This window comes from Pistacia vera, unplaced genomic scaffold (assembly GCF_008641045.1).
Source record: "Pistacia vera cultivar Batoury unplaced genomic scaffold, PisVer_v2 Contig860, whole genome shotgun sequence".
Classification (NCBI taxonomy): domain Eukaryota; kingdom Viridiplantae; phylum Streptophyta; class Magnoliopsida; order Sapindales; family Anacardiaceae; genus Pistacia; species Pistacia vera.
Genome location: NW_022196735.1, coordinates 456,890 through 465,119, shown reverse-complemented (window position 1 = coordinate 465,119; position 8,230 = coordinate 456,890).

Sequence of the window (8,230 nt, the reverse complement as noted above, 5' to 3'; positions counted from 1 at the left end):
GACGAGTTCACAGACTCTCCAAGAACAGAAGAACAAAAGCTTGGTATTTCCTTCTGTTCAATGCCTGCCCTTGGGCTGTGGTTTCCAGCTTCAGACAATTCAGCTTCTGGAAAGCCTTCTTCATTAGGGCAACCAGAGTTTAAAGCCGATAGCAAATTCAAGTTTTTGTCCATCGAAGGCTTCTCTTGCGTGGCTGCATAACGACGGACAGCAGGGGTTCATTTTCTCTGTGGATCTGTTCAGTATTGATCTCTGATCAAACTCCCCCTAAAACCGAAGATGAATTCGTAGACTCTTTCATAAGAGACCCAGCCCAAACTTCTAAATTATTCTTCATCACATTGTCTTCTTGCAATGGACTCTAGTTTTCCGTTTTACCAGAGTAAACCTTGGATTTTTCTCTAATCTTAAGGAACTCTCTAAATTTTCAGTTTCTGGCATAAATTCTGTTATAGAACCATGACATGGGATTTTATTATCTTGATCAATTTGCTGCTCTTCAGGCACTGACATATTACCCCCAGCAGGACAAGCCAAGTCTATTGGTACAATCCCAGAAAATGGAATCTCTGTCTCCGGAAGCAACTCTGATCCCTCATCACAAAACAAGGAAACAATCCCCTCCAAAAACCAATCCAGAGATTGACTAGGTTTATCATGAACTAAATAGAAATCTCATCCTGTACAAGGGAAAGAAGAATATGAGTCACAAATTTTGGACAAACAATCAAATTTATCTTTCCAGTTCTTCAACCATAAATTCTCACCTGACAAATTNTGATATTCTTTGTTTTAATGCTGATACAATTGATATTGATTACATGATATGGCACAAACACTAAGGACATCCTCATTCTCTTATTTTACAAAAAATTGTTGCTGGTTTGTCTAAGAACACTGTCTCTAAGAGCAAGTCATCATCCACTCATTCACTCTCATTTTGTGATGCATGCCAACTTGGCAAATTACATCTCACTAGTTTTCCTCCATCCACATCTCAAGCTACTGCACCCTTAGAACTTATACATAGTGATGTTTGGGGTCCTGCCCCATTACCTTCATTAGAAGGTTTTCGATATTATGTACAATTTTTGGATGACTATAGTCAATATACTTGGCTCTTTCCTCTTAGAACTAAAGCGGAAGTTAAATCGGTCTTTATTAAATTTCATAAACTTGCTGAAAGGCAATTTGGTCACAAAGTCAAGTGTCTTCAGTCAGACGAGGGAGGAGAATACATTACACTACATTCTTATCTCACTGATTTAGGAATTAGATTTAGACATTCCTGCTCACATATACATCAACAAAATGGTAGATGTGAGCGCAAACACAGAGATATCGTTGAAACTGGTCTAACCCTTCTTCCTCATGCATCCATGCCTTTACAGTTTTGGTGGTTAGCATTTGAAACTAGAGTATTTCTCATAAATAGAATGCCCACGGCTATTTTGGCTTACTTGTCTCCTTACCAAAAATTATTTCAAACCCCACCTGTTTATGAGTCATTGAAAGTTTTTGGATGTTCTTGCTTTCCATTTCTTCGACCTTTTAATAAGCATAAATTTGACTTTCATTCTACCAAATGTGTGTTTGTTGGCTATAATCTAGTTCATAAGGGGTATAAATGTTTGAAACCAGATGGAAAAATCATTGTCACTCCATGTGTCAGGTTTAATGAGTCAGAATTTCCTTTTTCTCATGAACATGTTGCTTCCTCTTCCTCTCCTGAACTGTCATCTGAATCATATACTTCCTTTGGTCAAATTCAATCTCTTCCATTTCCTATCATCACTACACAAAGTCCTCCCTCTTCAACAGAACAAGCCCCTCTTCCCTCTGCAGTGACAAGCTCATCAAAACTGTCTGAAAATGGCACTTCAGCACTAGGTACTTCTTCCTTTTTTCCTTCAAGCTCACACTTGCATATTTCTCCTTCAATACCTGTTGCATCTCATGATTCCCGTAGTCCTTCATTAAATAGTGAACATTATTCTTCAGATACTCATATTACACAACCTGCTTCTTCTCCACAATCCTCACGTGATCACTATTCAACTAAAATATCATCCCTTCCTATTGTACCGCGTGATACTAACCTGCCATCCATTCCCCTTGAAGTTGATCTTACATTATCAAAGTTCTCTAATACTCTTCAACCCATACACTCTGCACAACCAGCTTCCACCCATCCTACACAATTGAGTTCCCTTAACCTTCACCCTATGTTAACCCGAGCAAAAGCAGCAGCCATGTCTTCTCTTTCTAGTTCTGCAGTAGGTCCCTCTACTATTTTTCTGTCGGAACAGCATGTTGTTGAACCAGAACCTAGTTCTGTTGTTGAATCTTTGGCTAATCCTAAGTGGAAAGAGGCGATGCAATCTGAATTTACTGCTCTGCTAAAAAATCAGACCTGGACACTAGTTCCTCTTTCCTCCAATGTGAATGTAGTAGGGAACAAGTAGGTATTTAGAACCAAGTATAATGCAGATGGTTCTTTGCAAAAATACAAGGCTAGGTTGGTTGCAAAGGGTTTTCAACAAACCCCTGAACTTGACTACTTTGAAACATTTAGTCCAGTTGTCAAACCATCCGCCATCAGAATCATTCTCACCTTGGCTGTTATGCATGGCTGGGATGTTTAGCAAATTGATGTCAACAACGCATTTTTAAATGGTACTTTAAATGAAGAGGTATACATGAAACAACCTCCTGGTTTTGAGGATCCTCACAATCCTACATATGTGTGCAAGCTGAATAAAGCTCTTTATGGGCTTAAACAAGCTCCAAGGGCTTGGTTTGATAGTTAAAGGCTGCCCTCCTCAGCAAGGGTTTTGTTAATTCTGTCTCTGATTCAAGCTTATTTATTTTTAAGCAGAATTCTTTACTAATCTATGTGTTAGTCTATGTGGACGACATTCTTTTGACAGGATCCAGCTCAAATTACATTACTCAGCTTATGAAGGATCCAAGTCTATGTGGACGACATTCTTTTGACAGGATCCAGCTCAAATTACATTACTCAGCTTATGAAGGATCCAAATGATTAGTTCTCACTCAAAACTCTTGGTTCATTGCACTATTTTCTTGGTCTAGAAGCTACACGAAACTGCAATGGTATCCACCTGAAACAAACCAAATATGCAGCTGATTTATTACTCAAAACCCGCATGAATGAAGCTCATCCTTTCTCCACTCCCATGGCAGTTGGTACACAGTTATTCTCAGGTGATAGTGACTTATTTGAGCAGCCTAGTTTGTACCGAAGCACTATAGGGGCACTTCAGTACCTCACACTTACAAGACCTGATCGTAGCTTTCCCGTTAACAAGCTTAGTCTGTTCTTATCAGCTCCTACAACTCTTCAATGGCAAGCATGCAAGAGAATTCTTCGGTATGTCAAAGGAACACTGGATTATGGTTTACACTTTCAGCCCACTCGTTCTCTCAATGTTGAATGTTATGCCGATGCGGATTGGGGAAGTAATTTGGAGGATCGACGCTCTACTAGTGGCTGCTGTGTATACATGGGACCCAATTTAGTTCAGTGGAGTTCAAGAAAGCAGTGAGTTGTAGCCCTTTCTTCCACTGAAGCTGAGTATAGAGCATTGGCTTAAACAGCCACAGAGGTAGCATGGTTGCAGAGTTTATTCACTGAACTAGGAATTTCTATAAATCTTAAGCCTGTGATATGGTACGATAACATTAGTGCAGCAGCATTAGCGTCTAATCCGGTCTTTCATGCACGCACCAAACACATCGAGATAGATGCACATTACATCCGAGAGCAGGTATTAGCTAATAAAGTGGCAATTCAGTATGTGCCATCCAAGCTTCAAATAGCTGATGTCTTTACAAAGGCCCTATCTGCTTCTCAATTTGCTGAATTACGGCAGAAATTAACAGTGGTAAGTGCTGCTGAAATTGCAACTTAACACTGTGACAGAAGTGAAAATTGTTTGCTCTACTTTGACTCATATTACTCATCTACTGCTCAAGATGAGATTCATTTAATGGTTTTAGTTTAGATGGTCTAAGACTGAAGTTTGTTTTTGTGGTTGTTTGAAGAGTTCTCAGCCTTGATATTAACTGAACACATATCTCATGATTGCAGTTCAGATATACAACTGAAGTTTTATTTTCTGGTTGCCTTGCTCTGGTTCCTACTAGCTATTTGCTTGTTAGTTTGATTTGGAGCAGTTGTTCAGTCCAACTGAAGTTTTATTTTTTTGTGGTTGCTTTGCTGTTCACTACTAGTCATTTGCTTGTTAGTTCAGTTTGGATGAAGTGTTCCATTTGATTTGGAACAGCAGTTCAGTTTTTGGATCAGTTGTTCAAACTGTCAGTCTGGTTTGGATCAGCAGTTCAGTTTGGATGAGGTGTTTCATTTGATTTGGATCAGCAAATTGATACGAACACCTGCAGATTAATCAATTCACAACCAACCAATAGTAATTCTCACACAAAATAGACCAACATACAACCAATCCACAACCAAAAATATATCAGAAACAGCAAGGGCAATTCCAACAATATTTGTATTAGTCAAATACTTGAATAAAACTGAAGCAAATGCAAGATAGAATAAAACTGAACATAAACCCTGGCGTTTTGAGGAGCCAGGAGCCTCCACTATTTTATCAACAAAAGTCCCGCCTCTTGATAATACTACTCTCCCTGAATATATACTAATCCTCTTTCCACAATTACCCTCACACACAATTTGTGTTCTCCCAACAGACTCCTATCTATGACACCTATTCTTTGTGGTCCCTACTCCCTTAACAACCTTTCTAATGTCTTTTGTGCCCCTTACGGGTTGTAGACTTTATGCACTGTCGGTTTATCAACCCCCCCCCTTGAAGATTCACCTTGTCCTCAAGGTGAAACTGAGGAAACTGCATTTTAATCACTTCATATGGTTCCCAGGTGGCTTCAAAATCAGGTAAATGCTGCCATTTGATGAGAACCTCTTTAGACCCATCTAATAGAGTACGCATAGAGAGAACAGTGTCTGGCTAGACCATTAATTCCATGTCTTCAGAGAGTGATTCCAGTAAGGGTTGGATAGGTACCGATTGATGTAAGCTCCTCTTCAGCTGAGAAATATGGAAGACAGGATGAATACAGGCTGTGGGAGGCAAATCCAATTTATAAGCCACCGGTCCAATGCGTTCCAACACAGGGTAAGGACCATAGAAACGGGGACTGAGCTTTTCATTCACTTTCCGGGCAAGTGACTTAAACCTGTAGGGCTGTAACTTCAGGAAAACTGAGTCACCAGGCTGGAAGCAGTCATCTCGCCGATGGAGGTCAGCATTGTTTTTCATGCGAGCTTGAGCCACAACTAAATTTTCCTTAAGGTCCTTTAACATGGCATTTCGCTCAGTTATTTGAACATTGACATCTTCCACGGTTGAAGGGCAATCTGTGAATTTTAAAAGGGTGGGGGGGTCTCGTCCATAGAGGGCCTTGAAGGGAGTCATTCGGATGGAGCCATGATAGGTTGTATTGTACCAGTATTCTGCCCAAGTAAGCCAAAGAGGCCACTGTCGTGGATGAGAACTGTAGAAACAACGAAGATACGCTTCGAGGCACCTATTGACCACCTTTGTTTGCCCATCAGTCTGCGGATGATAAGCCGAACTAAATTTCAGAACAGTTTTGGCAGCCTTGAACAACTCCTGCCAAAACTGACTCATAAAGAGTTTGTCTCTGTTAGAAACAATAGAATTCGGAAACCCGTGTAGCCGGACCACTTCCTTAACGAATATGGCAACGACATCCTTTGCATTGTAGGGGTGACCAAGACTAAAAAAATGGCTATACTTGGTCAGGCGGTCAACAACAACAAAAATGGTATCCACTCCCTTCGAACGTGGTAGTCCCCCGATAAAATCCATAGAGAGATCCTCAAAAACCTGTTCTGGAATGGGAAGGGGCTGGAGGAGTCCGGCAGGTTTTAACGATGACTGTTTATTAATTTGACAGGTGATGCAGGCTTTAATGTAGCTTTGTATATCTCCCCGAATACCCTCCCAATAAACTACTGAAGATATTCTCTTGTATGTTCTGAAGAAACCCGAATGGCCTCCACTAGGACTTTGATGGAACTCAGCCATTACTTTGGAAACAAATCTGGACCCTTTTGGAATAACCAGCCTGTCCTTATAGAATAGGCAGCCCCTGTGGAGATGGTAGATGAATCGACTAGAAGCATCAAGGAGAAGGTCCTGAATGATTTCTCTGAGTTTCGGATCTGTTTGTGCCTCCGAGGCCATCTCCTCATATTTAGAAAACTGTACCGTAGATAAGGCTGAAAGGTGTGCCAATTCTGTCCCATCTTCGCTTCTTGAAAGAGCATCTGCCACTCGGTTGGAAGCCCTTGGATAGTACTGAATTTCAAAGGTAAAACCCATCAGCTTGGAAATCCATTTGTGTTGCTCTGGAGTTTTTGATCTTTGGTCCGTTAAAAACTGGAGGCTGCGCTGGTCAGTCTTGATTACGAATTTTCTGCCAAGTAAATAATGACTCCATTTCTTGACTGCAAAAACAATGGCCATCAATTCACGCTCATAAACTGATTTTAGCTTAGTTGTAGGGGAGAATGCCTTGCTGAGGAAGGCTATAGGTCGAGCCTGCTGTACCAAAACAGCCTTGAGACCTCTGCCAGATGCGTCTGTCTGAATTTCAAAGGGGCATGTGAAATCTGGAACTGTCAAAACTGGTACCGTAGTCATGGCTTCCTTGAGCCTATCAAAAGCCGATTGAGCCGAATCATTCCAAATGAAGGAATCCTTTTTTAGTAACTGAGTAAGGGGCTGTGTGATTGATCTGTACCCTTTTACGAATCTCCAATAATAACATGTCAGCCCAAGGAAACCCCTCAATCCTTTCACATTCACCGGTCGCGGCCAGGACACCATGGCCTCAATCTTTTTCAGATCTGCCTCTACACCTTTTTCTGAAACCATGTGACCCAAATATTCCAGCTTAGACTGGCCAAACGAGCATTTTTTCTTGTTAACAACCAGCTCGTGTTCCTGTAAAATCTGAAAGGTTAGTTGTAAGTGCTGGATGTGTGTGGATATGCAGGGGCTATACACTAAGATTTCATCAAAGTAGACCAGGATGAATTTTTGAAGAAAAGGTCTAAATACTGAGTTCATTAAAGCTTGAAACGTTGAGGGCGCATTAGTGAGTCCGAAAGGCATCATAAGGAACTCGTAATGCCCCTCATGTGTGCGGAAGGCTGTCTTGGGAACATCAAGCTCTCACACCCTAATTTGATGGTGCCCCGACTTAAGGTCCAGTTTTGTGAAGATGGTTGCCCTGGCTAATTCATCAAGTAACTCTTCAATGGTCGGTATTGGGAACTTATCGGGAATTGTAATATCGTTTAGGGCTCGGTAATCCACACAAAATCGCCAACTCCCATCCTTCTTTTTGACTAATAGGACAGGACTGGTGTGCAGACTCACACTAGGCTGGATAATTCCCGTAGTCAACATTTCCCCAACCAGCCTCTCGATTTCATTCTTCTAAAAGTACGAATATTTGTATGGTCGGATATTGGGTGGTTTGGACCCTGGTTTAAGTTCTATGGTATGGTCCTAGGCTCTACGGGGTGGCAATTTAGGATTATGGTCAAACAATTGGGGATAACTGTCTATCACCTCTAATATGCCCCGGTCAATTTCCTCCTGCACTGCCTCTTCCTTCAACCCTATGGCTCTAAACTCCACTACATAACCAGTTCCAGCAGCATGTAAAGATCAGACCATAGTTTTCAGTGAGACCTCAGTCTTTACCAGTAGGGGATCCCCTCGCAGTTTCACTCTCTTCCCTTCCCAGTCAAATTCCATAGTTAATCTATGCCAATTGGCGCTTACATCCCCCAAACTACTTAGCCATGTAACCCCCAACATAACGTCTGCACCTCCTAATTCGAAAGGGAAAAATTCCTGTTGTATCTCAATTCCCTGAAGTTTCAACCTTACTGCCTTACAAATCCCTTTTCCCCGAATGGTACACCCATCCCCAACCATTACTCCAAAAGGCCTTCCCTCATCCACCTTCAGCCCTAGCTTCTGGACGACCTCATGGGACACAAAATTGTGGGAGGCCCCACTATCCACCAAAACCACCACACTCTCATTCCCAATCTCCCCTTTCAATTTCAAAGTTTTTCCCGATGAAATACCCACAATGGAGTTCATCGAAGGAGCTA